The 22,264-nt window shown below is 37.1% G+C and overlaps 2 long non-coding RNA genes across 5 annotated transcripts; both read left to right on the top strand.

Moving 5' to 3' along the window:
* The first annotated feature begins 10,001 nt into the window (after positions 1-10,001).
* Positions 10,002-15,165, top strand: LOC145801340 (uncharacterized). The gene is made up of 4 exons (XR_014342686.1): positions 10,002-10,784; positions 11,120-11,164; positions 11,583-11,691; positions 15,049-15,165. It is a non-coding gene; the product is annotated as an uncharacterized LOC145801340 (long non-coding RNA).
* Positions 15,166-18,027: 2,862 nt separating this feature from the next.
* On the top strand, positions 18,028-21,013 carry LOC145801339 (uncharacterized). Of its 4 annotated transcripts, none has more exons than XR_014342682.1 (4): positions 18,028-18,189; positions 18,730-18,820; positions 20,522-20,602; positions 20,697-21,013. It is a non-coding gene; the product is annotated as an uncharacterized LOC145801339 (long non-coding RNA). The 4 variants fall into 4 exon arrangements; XR_014342685.1 differs by having other exon boundaries at positions 18,730-20,123; XR_014342684.1 differs by lacking the exons at positions 18,028-18,189; positions 18,730-18,820 and adding an exon at positions 20,359-20,431.
* The last annotated feature ends 1,251 nt before the right edge of the window (positions 21,014-22,264 follow it).

The raw sequence follows: 22,264 nt of genomic DNA, 5'->3' as shown, positions 1-22,264 counted from the left end.
AAATAATTTTCTCGTATAATCCTATTGATCAAGTCCGCGCTCCTCCAAACGTCGTCGCTTTACTCCCTGAAAACACAAACGTGAGCTAGCCGGCGGGTGTGTGCCGGATACCTCTCCGATGCCTAAGTCAGCGAAATAGACAAACAGGCAAAAGCTCTGTGTATTCGAGAATCAAAGTTATGTTACCTCTCCAAAGGTGATATTGTGAGCTTTTATAGGTTCTGCATGGCACAATCCTTGTAGGACTCTTATTCCTCCATGTAGAATCCTCCTAGGAATCACACTCCTGAAGGACAATGCTTATCCTTCCACACCCCCCTCATTCCTTAAACCAAGTGAGATGGTTTTACCTCGGTTGGATGTCAATATGACCGAGCTAACATGACCATGCTAAAGCACAGACTAGACCGAGCTCCAACTAGCTCGGTTCTTCCTTTCTCTGCGTATGCCTCAGTTTGACATACTACAACTGGGCTGTCCATTTAAGACCGAGCTAACCAAGCTTGATGCTCCAACGCACAACACCAAGCTAACTAGGTTCTCGTGCAATTGTACCTCGGTTTCCTGTTGAAACCACGCTATCCATAGCGTGCCCAGACCGAGCTATTCAACAACAAGGTTTTGAGAAAAGGCCCACAATACCCCAGCTCAATTTGGTTTGACCAAGCTAACGGTTGTCACTCTGACCATGCCGACCGAGCTAACTACAAAGCTCTTTTGGACCGAGCTAACTTCAAGGCCCTTTTACTCAGTCCTTACTGTGGCCCACAGAATGGCCCATTACCCAGCTCGGCCCTACTTACATATAAATTACCCTCTCAATTGCCCCTTAATTCCATCTACGCAGCATGATAGGGATTACCGGTTACCAGCCGAGCGAAAAAAAAAACTTTAGCCTTTCAACCGAGCTAAATTCACACCGCGCGACCAATCTGTCCGGTCAAAACGTCTCTTCAGTCTCTAATTGAATCGATTTCTATTCCAAGGACATGTGGCATACTCTGATTAGCCAAATGTAGCTGTCATGCCGTCTTCGTACTCCGCTTTTTTTGAACAGTCCCGCCTTTTTGTCCTTCCCTCTACACAAAACAAACCCTTCGTTTTGAATCTATCACTTCACTATTCATTATTTTCTCTGTCTTCGAACTTCTTCTCCCTTATTCTCTTGCAGCTGTGGAGCTCATGTTCTTGCTGGGATCTTTTTCACCTTTGGTTCCTCCATTCTGAACTGGTAAGTAACTCAAATCTGTTTCCAGTTTGCTGATATCGACCATGTTTATATAGCATGCATAGTTGTATGTTTTTTCAAAACATATGCCATGTTTGCTTCCATTTTTCACTGAAAAACCATGTAATAGAACCACTTGTACTCACGAATAATCTGAAGAATGATGTATTTGATCCAAAATCACACATCAACCGAACTATGATACTGTTTGTATTAGATGCAAGCCTAGCCACAACCAATAACTGCACTAAAACTTATGTCATACTTGTGGTTTCCATAAGTTAGGGACCTTTTGTTTCTTTTAACCAAGCTATCGCACCGTACTAGGTTTGCGCAATACCACGCTAGAAAGCCTCAACCACCGACCGAGCTAAATCTTGGGGCTAAACCAGCTCCCTTAGTTCAAACCGAACTAAGAATGCTGCTCCAATGGCTCAACCGGGCTAAAGCCCCTTGCTTAAACCGAGCTAAGACTGGATAACATCCCATATAATCGAGCTAGGACTTCATTTATCTTGCCTATATTTCTTGTAGCACGGTCCCACGATTTGTGCTTAACACCTTTATTTTTTACTTTGCAGACTTTGATTAGGTTGCCCAGGCACTCCTTTTGAACGTTCGACCGAGATATCCAACATCTTCTCAGCGCCGAGCTAACACTTAGGCTAATTTATTCATAATTTAATAGCAAATGGGTAAATATAGGTTTTTAATAAACTCACCAGGAGCCATGGCCGAGTTCCGAAGGGACTACCATATTCCTGATGATGTCCATCTTATCTTGGCCGACCTAGATACCATACCCTGGGGAAACCCTGGCTTCGTTCCTTTCACCCTCATTTCTATTGTAGAAACCGGCCTAAGATTCCCCGTACAACCGCTTCTTTGTGAATTCCTCAGACAAACAAACCTTTGCCTTACCCAACTTTCCACTAATTCGTACTGCATAATAAACGGCATTGCCGAGCTAAGCCGTCGGGCTGGCCTTAATCTCGGTCTAGCCGAGCTCTTCCACCAATACTCCATAGGATCAACTGAAGATGGCTGGGTTTACTATTTAAGAGTAAGACGCCGTTGTGAAAAGATAATAAAAAATACCCCGGATAAAGATGTGAATGATGATGATTTCTTCTGGGTATCTGAGAACTTTGAGGACCAACAAGCCCAGATCCCGGGCGACAGAATATATTGGAACAAGGGTGAAGCTGGTAGGATTACCTCGGCTCAATTCCATGCTTTTCTTTACTTCAGTTTTCTTATCTCGAACAGTACTAACTGTAGTCTCCTTCCTTCATGCAGATTTCAATTTCCTTAAGTCTCAATACAACTACCCAAACTTAAACGTACTTCGTGCCGTACTCCGATATCCAAACAGAAGCTGGGCTGAGCTACTGAATTTTGAACCGACCTACTGGTATAGTAGCTGTAGGAAGACCAAAGTGACCGATTTCCTCCTTGAACATTCGCCAGAGCCAGATCCATCCTTGCCTCAAATCAATCTCATCCCACTAACTGTCGAACAAGAAATGGCCAAGAAAAGAGCAGTGAGGGCCCTTTTAACCGAAACAAACCAGGCCGAGGTATCACCAGCAAGCCAGCCTCAAGAGACCGTGGTAGCCTTACCAACCACTCAGCCTTCTTCATCTCGTCCAAACAAGCGCGCCCGGACTTCTACGACTGAGCCGCACCTCCTTGATGAAGAAGACACCGTTCTCCCACAATCCAGTCCACCAAGCCCACAACCGGAGCGCTCAGACCGAGCTAGCTCCTCCAAGTGGGTGCCAAAGGTTACCTACAAAAACCGCGCTATCACTGACTCCGACTCAGTGGTCGCGGAAAAGGACCATATGCTGGCCTTTAATCTGGCCAAGAGCGTCTGCCTTCCAACCGATATGGACCACCACGATCATCTTACTGAGCTGAAGGCCATTCGCTCGGCTTCCAAATCAATGGTGTTAGTAAGTTTCTCCTTTTCCTTCTCCAAATTTCAACATCTTTTTGCTCGGTTTATCTCAAAATTTGTTTCTCTCCTTTTGCAGGCCTTGCAGAAGAACCACGTTGCACACAAGCGCGTGTTGGAGCTTCAAAAGACCACGAGGGAGGCCATGGCAGAGGCCAATGCTAAAACGGCCAAGCTAAAAGAGACCCAGCAGAAGATGGCCAAGCTACAGGCCGAAGTTGCTCGGCTTGCTGGCTTGGTCAATTCAGCTGAGACAGATAAGAAAAAGGCTGCGGCTGTGGCAAAAGACAAATATCTGCGCGAGCTGGCCAAGCTTGAAGGCAAGAAGAATGCAGAGATAACCGAGCTAGAGAAGAAGGTTGAGGACGTGGAAGACCGCGGTTTCAAGGAGGGGGAGGCCACGTACATCAAGCAATGTGAAGCTGCATAAGATCTCTTTTTCAAGTGTGGCTGGACGGCAGTTGTGGCGCAGCTCGGTCATGGCCCAGAGACCGAGGTCTTCAACCCTCCTCCGTATTTCATACCGAGCTCTATGGTGGAGTATGTTGCCGCCATTCAGCAAAAATTTCTAGAAGAGGAGGACGAAGATGCTGTTCCAGAAGACAACACCCAGCCCGGTCGCCAGTCTATCTCCCCAACTCTAGTGGTCTCCCTTGTACTTTTGCCTGCTGTGTCTGACGCGGTGCCTCCAACCGAGCTGAACCAAGAGGTGCTTGCAACAACCGAGCTACCTCTGGGTGAAGACCGGGTTGTTCTGGATGCCAACCTAGACAACCTCTTTGCTTGATTTATGCACTTTTCTTTTCTTTTAGGTGCTAACTTTGGAAGTTTTTGTAACCGGGCTACGACCCTATCTCTTGTACGTTGGTTTTGCATTATCAATGAAATCATCTTTTATTTTCCTCAACTGTCTGTTCGGCTTAGTTATATGATATAATCTGAATGAAGTAAATTCTCTGGTTGAGATATTTTAGCCTGGTCTTAACTTTGCAATCTAACTAGCCATACCTGCCAACCTCTTCAGCTTAGATCCTTATCTCGGCTGAAGAACAATAAGTGTTGGTTTTTCCAGCCAACCTCTTCAGCCTAGATCCTTATCTCGGCTGAAGAACAATAAGTGTTGGTTCTTTTAGCCAACCTCTTCAACTTAGATCCTTATCTCGGTTGAAGAATAATAAATGTTGGTTTTTCCAGCCAACCTCTAAGTTGGTTATTCCTGCCAACCTAGAGTAAAGTGTTTGGTTATTCCGACCAAACGTCCTGCAGCCTGGATCTTTATCCTGGGCTTAGGAGGGGTGTTGGTTTTTCCAACCAACCTTTTAAGTTGGTTATTCCTGCCAACCTAGAGTAAATTGTTTGGTTATTCCAGCCAAACGTCCTGCAGCCTGGATCCTTATCCTCGGCTTAGGAAAAATGTTGGTTTTTCCAACCAACCTCTTCAGCCCAGATCCTAATCCTAGCTGAAGAGAGCTCAAGTTGGTTATTCCGGCCAACTCTGAGCAAAGTGTTTGGTTTTTCTAGCCAAACATCCTGCAGCCTGGATCCTTATCCTCGGTTTAGGAGAAATGTTGGTTTTTCCAGCCAACCTCTTCAGCCCAGATCCTAATCCTAGCTGAAGAGAGCTCAAGTTGGTTATTCCGGCCAACTCTGAGCAAAGTGTTTGGTTATTCCTGCCAAACGTCTTGCAGCCTAGATCCTTATCCTCGGCTTAGGAAAGAAAAAAGTGTTGGTCAAACCTGATAACTTTTTTTGTTGCCCCCTAGTCGGGCAAAGACTTATTTAGAAAGAGTTGGCCAATCCTGCCAACCTTCCTAATTGCCCCCCAGTCGGGCAAAGACTTTTGCGCGGTCAATCCTACTTGTCAACCGTGTTAACTCTGGTCAAAAAGCTTTTTGTTTGGTACCACTGTTATGCCGAACTCTACCTTGGTACGCGCCCCATCTTCTTCTACCCAGATGTGTTGGTGCACTCTCTCTATTAGGGCTTCCATAGTAAGGGGCGGCGTCATTATCATTGAATCCCTCAACTTATTGCCAGCTGACAAACCTCGTTTGTACTGTGCGATAGCTAGGTTTGTAGGGCAATCTCCAATCTGATTAAAAGTCTCCCAATACCGGTTATTGTAAGACCTCAATGTTTCTTTCTCGCGCCATGTCTATGGAGAGAAGCTGGTCAATCTCCACTGGTGTCTTGGTGTTCGTCCTGAATTTGGTCACAAATGCCTCCGCTAGTTGCTCCCACGAAGCTATGCTACCTTCTGGCAACCTTTCAACCATGTTAAACCCATGACGCCAAGGCTAGAAGGAAACAAGATACACATCAGAGCCTCGTTTTGCCGATACACGGCCATAACCTGACGAAAGTGGCTCAAGTGTATGTAGGGGTCCGACTTTCCCTCATAAGTAGTGAATTTGGGCTGGTGGAAGCCTGAGGGTAATGGTGCGTCCTCAATTACCGGAACGAACGACAAGCTCTGCAACCTTGCTAACACTTTGTCTGTTGGTTCATAGGCAAGGTGCGGCTGTGGAATTCCAACCTCGACACTCCCATGTGTTCTAGGAACCAATCGTGGTAGTGCGGAGACTCTGGGGGGGTCGAGAGCCTAAATGTCTTTTCTCCTTCGAGTCCTTTCAGTCTTCATTCTCTCAGGCCTAGAGTAGCGTATCCTGGAAGTCTTTGATTGTGACATGAGGCTTCTACTTTCAGTTTGTGATAGTGTGACTTGTCTGTCACGATCTTCTGAGTGGCAAGAGTATGTGTTGCCTTTGCGCTCCTCTTTTGCTGCCACCCCTTTGCCTTTTATCTGGCTCTTCATAAACTCTATGTCAGCCACCATTCTTCTTATTACTTCGTCTTGCTCCCTTACGCGATCTTCGAGAACCTGGGGATCCATCTTCCGTCTCTGTCTATCAGGGCTTTGAGAGCAGTATGGACTTGAGCCCCGTCTTTCTCTCGCTTTTCTCCGTGGATTCCTTCACTGGGGATCTAATTCTGCCATGGGTGGGATAGAAGGCAAACCTTCGCGCCTCCTATCCTCTTCCGGTGTTTGCCCATCAATAGCAGATTGTGGCAAGTCTTCATTGTGCGTCATTGCTTTCAACTAGAGAGGAAAACTTGATCAAGAGGTTTTGCTTTTTATGAAATTCCCACAGACGGTGCCAATTGTACGAGCAAGAAATAATCTTCTCGTATAATCTTGTTGATCAAGTCCGCGCTCCTCCAAACGTCATTGCTTTACTCCCTGAAAACACAAACGTGAGCTAGCCAGCGAGTGTGTGCTGGATATCTCTCCGATGCCTAAGTCAGCAAAATAGACAAACAAGAAAAAGCTCTGTGTATTCGAGAATCAAAGTTATGTTACCTCTCCAAAGGTGATGTTGTGAGCTTTTACAGGTTCCGCAATCCTTGTAGGACTTTTATTCCTCCATGTAGAGTCCTCCTAGGAATCACTCCTGAAGGACAATGCTTATTCTTCCACACCCCCCTCACTCCTTAAACCAAGTGAGATGGTTTTACCTCGGTTGGATGTCAATACGACCGAGCTAACATAACCATGCTAAAGCGCAGACTAGACCGAGCTCCAACTAGCTCGGTTCTTCCTTTCTCTGCGTGTGCCTCGGTTTGACATACTACAATTGGGCTGTCCATTTAAGACCGAGCTAACCAAGCTTGATGCTCCAACGCATAACACCAAGCTAACTAGGTTCTCGTGCAATTGTACCTCGGTTTCCTGTTGAAACCACGCTATCCATAGCATGCCCAGACCGAGCTATTCAACAGCAAGGTTCTGAGAAAAGGCCCACAATACCCCGGCTCAATTTGGTTTGACCGAGCTAACGGTCGCCGCTCTGACCATGCCGATCGAGCTAACTACAAAGCTCTTTTGGACCGGGCTAACTTCAAGGCCCTTTTACTCAGTCCTTACTGTGGCCCACAGAATGACTCATTACCCAGCTTGACCCTATTTACATATAAATTACCCTCTCAAAAACAATTATCAAACTGGCAAACCCAATTAATACCAAAATAAAATTATTACACCACCTTAATTTTTATCTACCGATAATATGTTCCAGTCCGATTTGAGATTAGAGAAAAGTCACTGCCATCAAAATATAGGGATGAACTGAATTTTGATGAGCTAAGTTGACAATGACTCAAAATAGATAAAAGGATCCGCCAGAGAAAGCCAATAAAGTCCTCTTAAGTTTCGAAAGTCAGCGAGATTAAAGATGTTTGGTTTCAGTTCTCTAAATTTTTGGAAATTTAGTTTTTTAATTTTTCAATTTTTTTTTTATTTTAGTGAATATTTTTAACATTTTAAGTAATTTTTTTATTTTTTTAGATGCACCTTACTTTTTTTTGATTTTTTTGTAAAAGATTTTTTTAGTAACTTTTTGACTTTTAAGTTAAAACAGTCACTTGTCAAACGAAGCAAAATAGAGGGGGTGTTTGGTGGGACTTTTTTGAGCTAACTTATGACTTCTGGCTTTTAAAAAGTTATTTTGGACTGTTTGGTTAAACTTATTTCAAATAGTTTCTGATTCTAACAGCTTATTTTAAGTCAAAAAAGCTGATTCTGAGAAGCTGCTCACCCCTTACTTCTGATTATCGACTTCTGCTATAGACATGTTAATTCACAGTTATACTCTTAGAATTTTTTTTTATTTTATTTTTAAAATAGAAAAAGACCTAAATGGACTATAAAATATTATTATTATTTTTTATGACAAATATAGACAAATAGTGAATAATAAAAAATAAAAATTAATTAAAAAAGCTACTTCACAGCTTATTTAACAAACATTACTCAACAACTTAAATCTATAATTCAACAGTTACACCGAACAGATTAACAGCTTATGATTAAAGTGATAATCTATAATCTGTTAAGTTATAATCTATAATCTGTTTTAACAGTTATGCCAAATAGCACCAGAGTGTTAGCTTTGATTCCATTAATGACGAAAAGTCTTTTAAATTATAAATAAAAAATAATACGTGAAATAGAGCATTACCATTTTAGTATTTCTGCTCGCAAATTATACAATGCTTCCCCATTCAACAATTACTCTTCCTTACTAAATAAATAAAACAATGAACAAAATTTTTTAAAATCCAGAGGAAGAGGATGGAGCATATGGTTCTCTGCTCAATTTTGGGTTGACGAGCACGACTTGGCTAAAAAGGTTGAAAGATTTTGCCACTACATCAACTATCCAGAGGAGGAGGATGGAGCATATGGTTCTCTGCTCAATTTTGGGTTGACGAGCACGACTTGGCTAAAAAGGTTGAAAGATTTTGCCACTACATCAACTATGGCTCTATTTGGGAAGGATTATTTAAACTAAAATAGTTAATAAAAATTAAAATAGTTTATAAGATAAGTTGTCACATTCAACTCATAATCATTTCACTTTTTCCCTCACAATAATCAAATCAATTATAAAAAAATAAAAAAATAAAAAATAACTATCTTTTCAAATACAACTTTTTTAATAATCAAAAAGTCAAAAAAAAAAAAAAACTAACTATAATAGCTAAGCCTATATTACTCACAAATCTGCATTCAATCTCACAAAATTGGTTTAAATAAATTGGGTCTTGTCCTAAATATTAAGACCAAAGCCTTACTCGTACCCAAAGAATCAACAAGGGGTTATCAAACAACAAGATTACATGCAGAATCGATAACATAATTAACTATATAAAATAATTTTAATCATGCATATTTGATTGTGGATCTCATTATAAATGATAGCTTCATTTAGATTACTCCATTTATAATTTATATGATTGACTCTGTATCCGTAGACTTGTCTTGTTTGGTTAAAAAATTGAGCCAATTTTTCAAAAAATGGTGTGTTTGGTTTGGTTTTGAGAGATAAATTTTGAAAAAAAATCTTGGGAAAAGAGTTTAGAAATATTTTTGGTTTGTTTGGTTGTATATTTTGGAAATAGTTTTGGAGTATAGAGTTTGGGGTGATTTGATATTTTTATTATAATTGAGTAGATGTGTGTGAGAAAAAAAGTGATTAATTGATGTGTAGGAGAGAGAAAGTGATTTTGAAAAAAAAATTCAAAAAATTTCTAACCAAACAAAATTTTGAAAACTTTTTTCAAAATTTGTGTTTTGAGAGTTAAACAAAAACAAGGCCTAAGTTTGTGTGTGTGTGTGTTTTTAGTCCAAAATTTTACTATTTATTTATTTATTTATTTTTAGATGTACTTAACCTAGATACACTAAAAAAGTATAATATTTATAAAAAAAATCTTTAAAAATTCATCAAAAATACAAAAAATAGTATATTTTTATATTCTTGTGTATTTATTGAATATTTAAAATATTTTTTATAAATATTTTACTTTTTAGGTGAATCTAAGTTACGTGTATCTAGAAAGTAAAAAAAATTTACTTAAAATATTAAGAAAATTCACTAAAAAAAAAAAATAGTTCCTATTATACCCTAATATAAATTTATTAATAAGGACAGTATACATTAAACCCTAATTATTTTTTTTTCTTCTTCTTCTTATGATACACTCAAATCACATTCTTCATATTCAACTCTCTTCATCTTCATCTTCATCTTCATCTTCAAGTTTTAATTATTTTCTTTTCATTTTTTTCCTCATTCCAAAGCTCCAATCCACCACACTAAAACTTATCATTATCATCAATATCATTATTATATAGATATTTTACTTTTATTTTTTTGGGTGATTTGATGAATTTTCACAACTAAAAATAACCAAGTTCTCGTCTAATCAAGCATCGACATTGGGGCAAGACGGCGAAACCACGAGCAGACACTACAAGAATTTACACATTTGCCGACCACTTTTGCCGACCAAAAAAATTTTTGTCGCAAAAAAATGACATTTGCCGACCAAAAGTAAATTTCGTAGCTAAAAATTGATACTGTTACCGACTAAAATTTTTGGTCGCAAATAAGTAATTTTTGCCGACCAAATTACACTAATTGTCGCCAAAAATATGGGCGGAAGAATGAAATTAAAAAGGGGGCTGTGTATGCTATTTTTAGCGACTAATATAATTTGGTCGCTGATACCAAAACGGCGTTGTTTTGGTATCCAAATGCATTAGCCGACCATCAGTTTGGTAGGGGATGACTTTACTAATTCAAACAAATATGAAAAATTCCTACGCGCCTCTTTCACACCTCAGTCGATTTCGATCAAAGCTCAGTCGCGCCATTCACCTCACCTTACCTTCGTCTTCTTCACTCTCGTCGTCGGTTTCAAAACCCTAACCCTACCTTTGATCTTCTCCAATCCCTCCATAAGCCGTATGTTCAAATGCAGACCCTACACTCCCCTCAACTGTTTCAGAACCTTTGTCTACAAAGGACTACCGCCAGACTCATCAAAACGACGATCTGGAATGGGCTGATTGTGATGAGAATGATCAGGCGGCGAGGCACATTAATGCGTCGGAAATGAAATCGAAGATGGATAATTCATCTTTGCCCTAATTTTTCCCTCCATTTCTGTTCAATCGACCCCTCGATCTTCTCTGATTAGAACTCTGCACCAGATTTGCTGATTCAGTCCAGCTCCAGGTTCAGCCTTGAGGTACACACCACTCTCCTCTCATTCTCTACCTCTGTTTTTCACTTTCTTTCTTTTCTTCGCTTTTCTCTCAATGAATTCAAGATTCAGATTTCTTTTTTTGTTTATATTTTCCTTTTTTTCCCCTCAGAAACCAAAAGATTGGATCAATATACACATCTCTTACCTCAAATATAGGTTTAATTTTTTCCTTCTTGTTGGTTTCAATTTCTACTGAAGATTTTTTGTTCCTATAATTTTCATTAGTTAACTGTTTGACCGAGAATGGCAGTGTTGACTTAGAACGGTTGATGATTGTTTCTACCTAGTTTATTAATTTGGTTGTTTTGGAAAAACAGAGAAAAATTGCCTCTATGGAATCTGATTCATCCACACTTTCTCAGGTATGCCTTTTTATTTATTTATTTATATAATTTTTTAATTCAAATGCTCATATTCAAGTGTTCTACAAAAAATTGATGGATTATACTTCTGTGTGTACTTCTCCAAATGGAGCAGAACTTGAATAAATTTAAGTTGTATAAATGCCAATTCATGTGGAAGTATTGGTTACTATTTCTGATTTTAGAGAATGTTTTAAGGATTGGGTTTAATAACTGAGATAGATATTACTATTATTTTTTAATATCTATATGATTATATCTATTTATTTGATCACTGGAAGGTTTGCAATTTTCTGAGGAGTCATATAAGCTGCAACTGTTCTGCAGATTTTTCCATTTCGGTTTCATGATATTCACATTGATTGATTGCTATAATTAGGTTGAGACTGTCTTCCATGAGTTTGGCCATGCATTGCAGAACATGCTAACCAAACAAGATGAAGGTCTTGTTTCTGGTTCTCAAGGGATAGAGAATGATGCGTTGTTGAATTAGCTTATTAGTTCATGGAAAATTGGTGCTGCCAAAGGTAATATTTTATAACCATAAATATCTCAATTCTATATGTTGTGCCTACTTTTCTCCTCAGATTCTACATTTTTATTCATGGCTCAAGCAATTTGAAATTGTTATGTAGCCATATATTATAAGTTATTCTTGTGTTGGTGGAATATGACTGCCTTTTGGGGGTTTCTCACTACATTGCCTTTGAATCCTATAAGGATTCAAAACATTGACGTCTGAATGTGAATTACTGCATACTTATTAAATATTTATGCAAGCACCAACATTTTGTTTATGTCGTTTTCAAAAGAAATGATTCCATAACCTGGTGTTCTGCTTCTAATGACTAAGGGATAATTTTCTTTGTAAAATGATTTTAGCATCTCTTCTTTTACTTTTCTCGGTTCATATTTGCAAAACAGTTCATCCCTAAGGAGGTTTAATTAATGACATATCAGTTAACCACTAATTGTTAGTTCTTGGATTCTTCATGCGTGGGTGTGCCATTCCCACTTAAAAAACCATATTTTTATTTTAGTATGTGAATATAACAAAAGTTTACATATCTAAATGCATAGATAGTCCAAACTTCAATTTTTCATAGACATGATGCTTCAGTGTTCTTGAACCTGAGCCTGTTCTTGCTTCAGATATTGAGAATTGAAGTTAATATTTGGGTGCAATTGGAGGTCGTTCACAATAGGATGACATATATGTGCATATTATCAAAAATGCTTAAAAATAGATTAGCAGAATGAGATTGAATTCTCCAAATACTATTGTTGATGAGATATGTAATGAATAGAAAATTTAACGTTGATTGCTATATCTGAAACAATAGAGGTGTTTGAACCTCTTGGAACAATCTCTCTCAACTTTTACTGTTTCTACTGTGATTTCAGCTATTATAGCCATCTGTGTTGTGTTGATCCAGAATTGTTGATTCAATTTCCTGTACACACAGGTATGGTAGGTAGTTTTATGGATTAGGAATAGTGATGATTAAGGAAAGCTTGTAAAATCTAGGGCTATATGGAAGGGCAATTGTTTGAATTGGCTTGGTTTTGAAAGTGTTTGGTTGCTTGAAATTATTGCTGGAATTTCTAGATCGCTAATAAGAGGTTTTCAAAACTGTTTTTATATGAATTTTTCAAAAGCAATGTATTGTTAGAACCTTAGGGAAAAACAGTGTGAAATAAACTGTTGCAAGTGGTCTATAAAATGAGCTTGTTTAAGAAGGTTGTATGGTGCTCTCTAACTTCTCAAAGATGTCAGTCTCTCTGTCCATTCTTATTTTTTGACACATCATTTGAGTGTCTAACTTTTACTTTGTCTATGCATATCAAAATCACATTGTTTTTGTGCGTGAATGAAATTATACCTTTTGGTTGTATGTTTTCTAAGGATAATCAATTTTTTTTTTTACTGAACTGTACTTTTAGATCTCTTTGATATTTTCTTCTCCTTCATTTTCTGTAATTGTTCTTTGTATTCATGCAGCGTATCAAGATTGAAGGGATTAAGAATGACCCATGGTTCTGACAGAACTATGTGGCTGTTAAACAAGGAGAAAATGAAGATGTGAATTTGGATGATGTTCATGCAGTCTAACAAATTGTCATAATTGATCTTCTCACTGCATTTTTACCAGTAATCACGGAATGACATGACGTGTAGTACCAAGTTCTTGAGCTCATGTTCTGAAAGAAGTGATTTACCTTACTGTGTATTGTGTTATTCTTTTAGGTCTACAGTTCCTGGAAAGAAACCAACTACTCAACACAGTGGTGCTATGAGAATTACATCCAGGTGTGTTTTGGTATCTCAGTATACATGTTCTGCTTATACTCTTTTATTTATTTATTTATCATTATCATATAAACATGCTTATGTTTGTTCAGAGCTATCTAGGAACTGCTCTTGTAATGTAGGTTTGTACCAAACTACAAGCCTATCCTTCCTTGCGCCTGCATTATCAAGACCAATGCTTGAATTAGAATGAGCTTTTAATTTACCAATCTTTATACCACATTGTTGAATCTTTATATGCACTTCTGATTTCTATTTCTAAGTTCTCTTTTACTGTTTGCGTAGTATCTTTACATTCTCAAAATTCTGAACATTTTTCTTATTGCAGCCCAATCCAGACCCCTGAATTCATGCACCTACAGTTGGGAAATTCCTTCTCAAGTCTAGAGGCTTCTTCACAGATGACTACATGTTTTGGGTTTGTGTTGGAGCACTCTTGGGGTTTTCTCTTCTCTTCAACATTTTATTTATTAAGTCAATGCTGCAATATTGCATCATTGACTTTTTTGAATCGTAAGCTATAGCATCTAGTCATTTGGTTCAGATATTTTTATTTGAAAATGGATTTTCTTCGCTGGAAGTAGATTTCCAGGATTAACAACCCTGTTTCTGGATGTTCTACATCAGCTCTTAGTGATTCAAAATCTATAGTCTTGGATGAAGATGTTGGAAAGAAGAATAAGAAATCATCTGGATGAATGACCTATGAAGGTTTGAGCCTTTACCTTTGTCTCTTTTGATCTTTACTTAATGATCTCATCTTCTATTTCTCTTGCTGCCAATTAAGTTAACGACGTAGGTCACTAGTTACTCCTTTATCACCTTTCTTTTCCATTTTAAAGTTCATGGCAAGTTGAATTGCATTGTGTGTGTAATGATGTCGATGAAGTGGGGAAACCAGATATCCTAAAAGAAAATAAGAAAACAACAATAAGAATAGGTTTCCCAAAAGTCCAAATCATTGGAAGATTTCCAAAAGAAAGGCATTAGAATTCAAGTAAATTTCAATGATTACTGGAAAATACTAGTGAAAAATTGTCTATTTTAAATGAGTAAATTCTTATAGTTTATTTGTCTGTCTGTGATTCTTATAGTTTTTAGTTATATATTTATTTGTCTCATAGTTATTCTTATAGTTTTTAGTTGCATCCTAAATAGTTGGTTATAGGTAAATGGTTTTCTCTCAGCAGCTGTATTGATGAAACTTAATGTTAAATTTTGATGGGTTGATGACTTTCCAGGTCAACGTTGTAAATTTGATTGCGACAATTAAGGGTGGGACTCATGTTGATTATGTTACCAACCAGATAACAAACTATGTAATGAGTATTGTTAATAAAAAGAATAAGAATGCTAATCTCAAAGCCCACGCAGTGAAGAACCATCTATGGGTTTTTGTCAATGCTCTTATTGGCAACCCAGCTTTTGATTCTCAAACCAAAGGGACTTTGACAATTCGGAGTATGAATCTTGGAAGGAATAAGAATGCTAATCCCTGTCCAATCTTACTTCCATTACTGTCTAGTGGAACTGAAAGTGAAGTTTATAATAACTGGTATTTATTGTTGCACAGGCTACTCACAGAAATGGGAAAGTTCTAGCGTTTTATTCCATGTCGGAGTATGAATCTTGGAAGGAGAGCTTGGGAGGCAATGCCAGCGGTTGGTCCATTAAGTACTATAAGGTTTGTATGTTCAAGATCACAGGAGGGATAAATCTAGGGTACTCGGTATTTTTGTATGTGTTGTCAGTTTTGGTATTTTATTATCTGCACTACTATTTGTCTCTTGGACTATATTTGTCCCTTCAAGTTTTCATTGAGGAAACCTACCTTGGATTTCTGGGTGAACTGTGTCAGATTCGTAATTATTGTGGTTATATGCAATGCTGCTGCCATGGAGGTACATATATTATGACATGTTGAACCAAGCTATTTTTAGTAACATGTAACGTGAAGTACTTGATGTTTTTAGATGTTCTTTTCCTCAGGCACTTCCCATATTTCTGTATAGTTTGATCACTGCTTGGGGTGCCATCCTGATTTTAGTTACATTGATACTTCTGTTTGGAGAGGTGAGGGATTTATCTTAGGTAACATTTCTTTAGAAGAGAGCTATAAAATTTGGAGCAGGTGGACAGCTGCTTGAATTTGCAGTGCAATTTATGGTTTATTAGGGTATTCGTGCCCAATTTTACCCACGTAAAACTGATTTCTTATCCCTGCAATTTGCGACATGGGGAATTGAGGTGGGAATGTGTCTGCCCATTAGAAAAAGTGCTTATTAGAAAACTTGAGTTATGTTCTTGTAGCATGGATACATTTTCTGAAGAAGTGCTTTTAGAAAACTCAAATTTATTTTTCGCATCGTGATGTTTCAATTTTCCTGGTTAAATCAGCATGGTGAATTTGCATGCGCTAATTACTACTAGTCTGTATGAACAGATTATACCACAATCTGTTTGTTCTAGATATGGGTTGGCTATTGGTGCAGTTGTAGCCCCATTTGTCTGCATTCTTGTTTGGATTTGTTTTCCTGTAGCATATCCAATAAGCAAGGTACTTGTGTTTGCTCAGCACTATTGCATTGCATTAGTTAAGTAAATTCATTGGTTGGTCTTTCTAATTAGTCTTCTTGGCTACCCTTATTCTCTGTGATTTTAGCTATTATATTTTCTGCTAGGACATGTACATGTAGCACTTTTCCGTAGAGCTGAGTTGAAAACACTGGTTGATTTGCATGGTAATGAGGTAAGTAGCTACATTTTTTAAAGTGTTATGAACTAACAACATTTTTTTATTTATTTATGATGCAATTTGGTCCATCCCCCTCCCATGTCCCTACTGCCCACCCACCCACCCACCTACCTACACCCAAAAGAAAAAAAGGACAATAATGTTTTTCCATCCTGTTATTGTTATTACTGTTAGTTTTTTTCTCTGTCAAGGCACGAAAAGGACAAATCACAACTCATTTATATGACAAACAGTCTATAATTTTTGTCATAATAACAAGAAAAGTTCAATTGGATACAGGTATGTAGGGACACGACACTTGATGCCAGTCCAGCATAGTTGGGAATTCAATTTCCCCGGTTCATGCTTATTATTTTAGTACACATCTTTTTTCAAGGCAGTATCATTAGAAATTGGTTTAAGACATACTATAGGATGGCAGTGAATCACAAAATGGCTTTGTGTAGTGAATTCCTTGTAGTTGAATAAGGCTTTGTTGAATGAGCATGCTCAGTTTTTGTCTATTGTCCCCCCCAAGAATTTTTCTTTATTCACTCTTTAAGACCGTATTATATAATTTTTCCATGTTAAAAATAGACCATGTTGGGGCCTTATTTTCATCTTCTTGATTGTTTCTCCTACTAAACAACTGTCAATTTCCTTAGGGTATGTAGATTGTTGTTTAGCACTCTGTCTCGAAGACTTGAAGTCCCTCAGTGGCCTTACTATGCGAAATTTGAATCTCTATGTTCTTATAAGTTATAAGTACTCATCAAACATCTTTCTCTAGCTATATTTGTATTGTGTTTTCTCAGTCATTGTTGTCTTCTCTTGATTCACAAAATTAATTCATTCTTTGTGTTTCATTAGTGATGACAATATTAAAGTAGCTGTCAATTTATGTGTTTCATTAGTGTTGCCAATTTAAAAAATATCTGTCAATTTCCGTATGTGTTTACTTTTTTCATGTAATGCAGTTATGTGAGGGAAACATTGGGACTTTGGAGGAATGGACCATGGAGATGATCAAGCTGCAGTGCTAAACCCTGGGAACAAACCATTAACACAGATTACTGAAGATGATTCATTTAGAGAATTTGAATTTAGACAGTATTTTTTTGCCAGCCAAGCAAAGGTGTGCAAGACAAAGAAGTAGGATTAACTTAGGTCGGTTTTAGATAATAACAGGAGAATTTATACATAATGGAAAATTATGTTTTTTTTTTCATACCAGAAGTTATTGCATTATTTGTTTTCCTCAATCATGTTCAATTTATGGCATGTAAAATTTTTCGTAGCATTGAGTCTTTCATTTATCAGTAACACTTATATTATTCTTCTTGCATATTGGAAATTGGGATGCACTGCTTGAACTTGCTTTAGTACGTGCTCAGTATATCATAGTTAACTTAATTCTACATTTTATTGTTAAACTTAATTTGTAATATCTATACTAATTGCCTCACTGGAGCCATACTTTCTTAAGTTTTCTACAGTGGTTGTTATATTTGTCAAAACTTTAAATGTTTTGTCTCGCCACATTTCAAGGGTACTTGGTTTTCTGCAATTGTGTTTTAACTTTGTTGCAATTATACATCTCAATTTTGCAGCTGTTATTCAAGTTGAATCGTCCCTTTGAGGTTGCATCAAGGGGCTATTCATTTATTATCGGTTTTTCAAAGGCATTGGCACTGCATGAGGTATTTGACATGTTGTTCAATGTTCACTCACAGTAATAATAGTACTTTTTTTAAGCTATTATTGAAACGTTATTTATTCTTATCCTTTTTACCTCTCTTTTCTTGGTGTTCTTTTCAGAGTATGTTACCCTTCTGTATGCGTGAAGTTTGGGTGATAATTGCTTGCTTGGCTTTAATCAATACAATTGCTTCTCATTATAGTGATGGACAAGTGGCACCTGATATAGAAACAGAGTTTTATCACCTTCAAGGTGATCTTTATTCACTATGCTGGATTAAGGTAAAGTTTACACGCATTGCAAGTGACTTCCAAACTCCATATACTTAGTGTGATATAGTGCAGTGTTTGCATACTATACTATGTAACTTGGTGAGTGGAAGTAATCAACATTTGTTATTTCAACCGAGAATGGAGTTTGAGGGAAAAAATAGTTGTCTAGGCATGTTTTTTACTGACATATAGATGCGATGATATGTTTCATTCTATTTTTATTTCTCAATGGTTTCCCTGTGACAATTAACAAGCATTTTTTTTTATTAAGAAAAAAAAGAATAGCCATGCATTTGTTCACTTGTTTCTACAAATTTAATACCAAAATTATTGCTTATTGCAATGTAATTCCCCATGTGGTAGTTCATGAGGCTTGCATAACTAATTGGTTATGGATCAGATATAGAAAGAAGTCCTGTCAACAGGTAGAAACACAACTTTTTAGCATACCAATCCTATTTGAAAGTAGTAGTCAGCATTGCCAAAGAGTTCCTTTGATGCTGCACTGTGGTCCTCCAACTCTCTCTAATATATTTTTCTTTTGTGCAGTGCTTCACTCAGCATGCTACCTTGGCCTAAGCCTGCAGTTTGGCCTTTAGTTCCACCTGATGCTCCATCTGAGGTGTTTGAGAAGGAAAAGGTGAGGTTTTTAATTTGGTATTATTGACATGTAACTAGGAAAAGGCTTGTAAATTTGAGCACTGATATAAATTAAATAAACCAACCTTGTACTGGTTATTTCGAGGATACTTCAATTGATACTCTGCTTCTTTTGTTATAAGTGATTCAACTGGTTTGCTGGTTGTTTAGAATGAGTCTTAACTGAAGTCAAATAAAGTTAATTACATTTTAGGATGAAAGAAAATTTTATTCATAACTCAAAAATCATTTGATGGCTCAGTATGATGGCCTCAGTGACATCCTAACAAAGCGGCCAATTGTAATTGGGCCAGAACTGAAAGCTACTCTGGAAAACATGATCTGGTTTTTTACTTTCTTTGTAAAAATTAGTTTTTTCAATAATGCCTCCTGTGCGCTGAGGAGCTTCATCATCAACATCTTTACTCTGGATTATTGGAAGAAATAACTGAACAACTGTGGGATAGTCAAATTTATTGTTGTCGCAGTTCAATTACATACATTAGTCACCAATATGGATCTTAGATGATATCTAGAGCTGGAGGATTGTAAGGGCCAGGTTGTCAAAAAATAAAAAAAAAAACCTTGTTCAAAAAAAAAAACAATCAGTTTTTGGAAATTTGTACTACTTACCTGAGCAGTGCTTGTGTCCTTGCATTGAATTGTTATGGTAATGTGGCTCAAGTTGAGGGTTAGGATTAAATGTTTCACTAAAATAGACTCTGTGTTTGTGGGCACTTTTTCTGAGACACAACATGCCCTTCCTCACCTCAGTTAACATGTCAATAATATGGTCAGGGATTGAATTGGGTTAACTTAGTAGTCATTTTGTTTGATAGTTAAGCTACCTTAATTTATGTTTCAATTTTTTATTTTCTGAATTGGTGATGATCTGAGTTGCTGCTATGAAGTTGTTGCTGTTGCTTGTGATATTGCTGTTGTAGCTATGGTTTCTGTGCTGATGTGTAGTTCAGTAGTAGAATTGGGTTTTTGATATTTATGCTGCTGCTGGATCTGTTGATAGTGATTGTGTCCTTGCTTGCTGGGTGGAACTTCATTATGGTCAGGGTTTGAATTGGTTTAACTTAGAAGTCAATTTGTTAGATAGTTAAGCTACCTTAACTATCTAAATTGGTGATGATATGAGTTGCTGCTATGAAGTTGTGGTTTCTGTTCTGATGTGTAGTTCAGGAGTAGAATTGGGCTTTTAAGTCCTCTGGGTTGTGCTGCTATCTTGTGGAACACTAAATGATCTGGTGACTGCCAGTCAGTACTACTGTGAAGACTGGAGGAGATTCATGGAGGTTTGTTGACTTCTATAGAGTTGATTAATTACTTTAGAGTTTAGGGCACCAAACCAAACAACTTGTTTGTTAAGAAGAACATAAATACATGTTTACATTAGATTTGGCTATTGAGAGACTACAGTAATTGACTCTGTTCTATGGGTCAGGAAAAGAATTCACTTGTTGCACATTTTTAATATAAGACATTGTTCTAAATAATCTTTCAGTATAAGACAGTAATTAACTTTGTTCTAAACAGTTGAGACAACGCTTTGTGAGTTGAATGTGCTTTTCCAAACATACTAAACATGTAAAACCATTAGACTGTAAGTGGTCTCTTTTGTGTTTTTCTTTAGCTGCTATCATGTGTGAACTATTGAAGACATTTTCCATAAATTGGCCAAATCTTTTTGCAGGCTGAAGGTGATGATGATGATGCCGAGGCTGATGATGATGAAACTGACAAAGATGCTGATATTACAGAAGAGAGTGCACATGTAGGATTTCTTTAATATTAATTAATTGTTTAAAAATATCAATTCCACAAAGGATCCACTTTGATATATCTTGTTTGTTGCTTTGTATTTGCAGGATGAGTTGTAGGGAGGGAGAGCACCGTTGTGGTTTTCTGCTGACAATTCACTCTCTCGAGATCTCTAAATTTTTTTCTTGCTTAGTTTATTTGTAGCTTTTAGTTTTGTTTGTGTTTTAGGGAAAGAAACATTGGTGGCTGCATAGCAAGCAAGAACTGTGGCTAATTGTTTTAATCTCATTTGACTCACTTGAGGAATTGAATCAGTAGTTGTTAGGTTTACCATTGTATGGAACGTCACTTGTGCCATTCCTTGAATTTATGTGCTATGTTATTGCCTATTGGGAAATTGGAAAGTAAGAAAATATTTAATGATTTAGTTTTTGAATGATGCTTTAAAATTATGTATTGTGTCGAATGTTAGTGAATTATGTATTATGTCGAATGTTAATGATTCAGTTAATTTGAATGATGCTTTAAAATTATTGGTTTATTACGGATTGAATGAATTATTAGGAATTACAGGTGTATTGTTTTCCTGCTTTGGTGACCAATTTATTAGTCGCGACAAATAAATAATTTTTTTTCGCAAAAAATGACAATTGCCGACCAAGAGTTTTGGTCGCAAAAAATACATCTATTGCCGACCAAACAGCTCTTGGTCGTGGAATTTCACTTTTGCCGACCAAAAATTTTGGTTGCGAAAAGTAACAAATGGCGACCAAATTTTTTGGTCGTGGAATGTCACAATTGGCGACCAAACTTTTTGGTCGTTGAATGTGATAATTGGCGACCAAACTTTTTGGTCGCGAAATGTGTCAATTGGCGACTAAGATATTTGGTCGGGAAAATATCACTTTTCGCGACCAAAGTGTTTTAGCGACAAAATGAATTAGTCGCGGTAATTGAATATTTAGCGACCAAAAATTTAGTCGGCAAATCCAACTTTTGCCGACCAACCCAAATTTTGGTCGCGAATTACTTTTGCCGACCCTCAATTGGCGACCAAAGTAGCGACCAAAAAAATTGGTCGCGGATAACTTTTGCCGACCAAAAATGGACTTTTAGCGACCACTTTTTTTGTTGCCAAAAGTGTTAATTCTTGTAGTGAGAGTAGCCTGTAAAGATGAAACCATTATTGCAGACCTTTTCTTTTCTTCACAAACCCCCCTCCCAAAGAAAAAAAAAAGAAAGAAAGTAAAACCTCTTCTTTATACCTACATTTCACTTAATACACATTTTTTCTTTCTCTTTTCAAATATCTTTCTAAATCTCCTAACCAAACATAACGTTAATGATTTTTTTGGTGCAAATAAAATCTCTCATTGTTTATCAAATGTAAGGGGGATTCTATTTACACCAAAAAAATCATTAAATACTCCAAATTTCTAAGTACACCTTGTTTAATTATTTAAAATTTTATTTTACTCTCATTACACCCTATTATTTTTCTCAAATTACCCTCAAGGTAAAACTAAATAATAAATAAATAATAAACAAACTAAAAAAACTAAATTATTTCAAAAACTTTTCAACACAAAAAATAATTCTCAAATACAAAAGAAAAAAAATCAAATTTACAAGCACATATGCATTATAAATACAGAAAAAATCAAACTTTTGCATA

Source organism: Camellia sinensis, chromosome 10, assembly GCF_055761805.1.
Source record: "Camellia sinensis isolate YWXY chromosome 10, ASM5576180v1, whole genome shotgun sequence".
In the NCBI taxonomy this organism is placed as follows: Eukaryota; Viridiplantae; Streptophyta; class Magnoliopsida; order Ericales; family Theaceae; genus Camellia; species Camellia sinensis.
The sequence above is the reverse complement of the archived record's forward strand: the minus strand, read 5'-3'. Positions and strand labels throughout refer to the sequence as shown.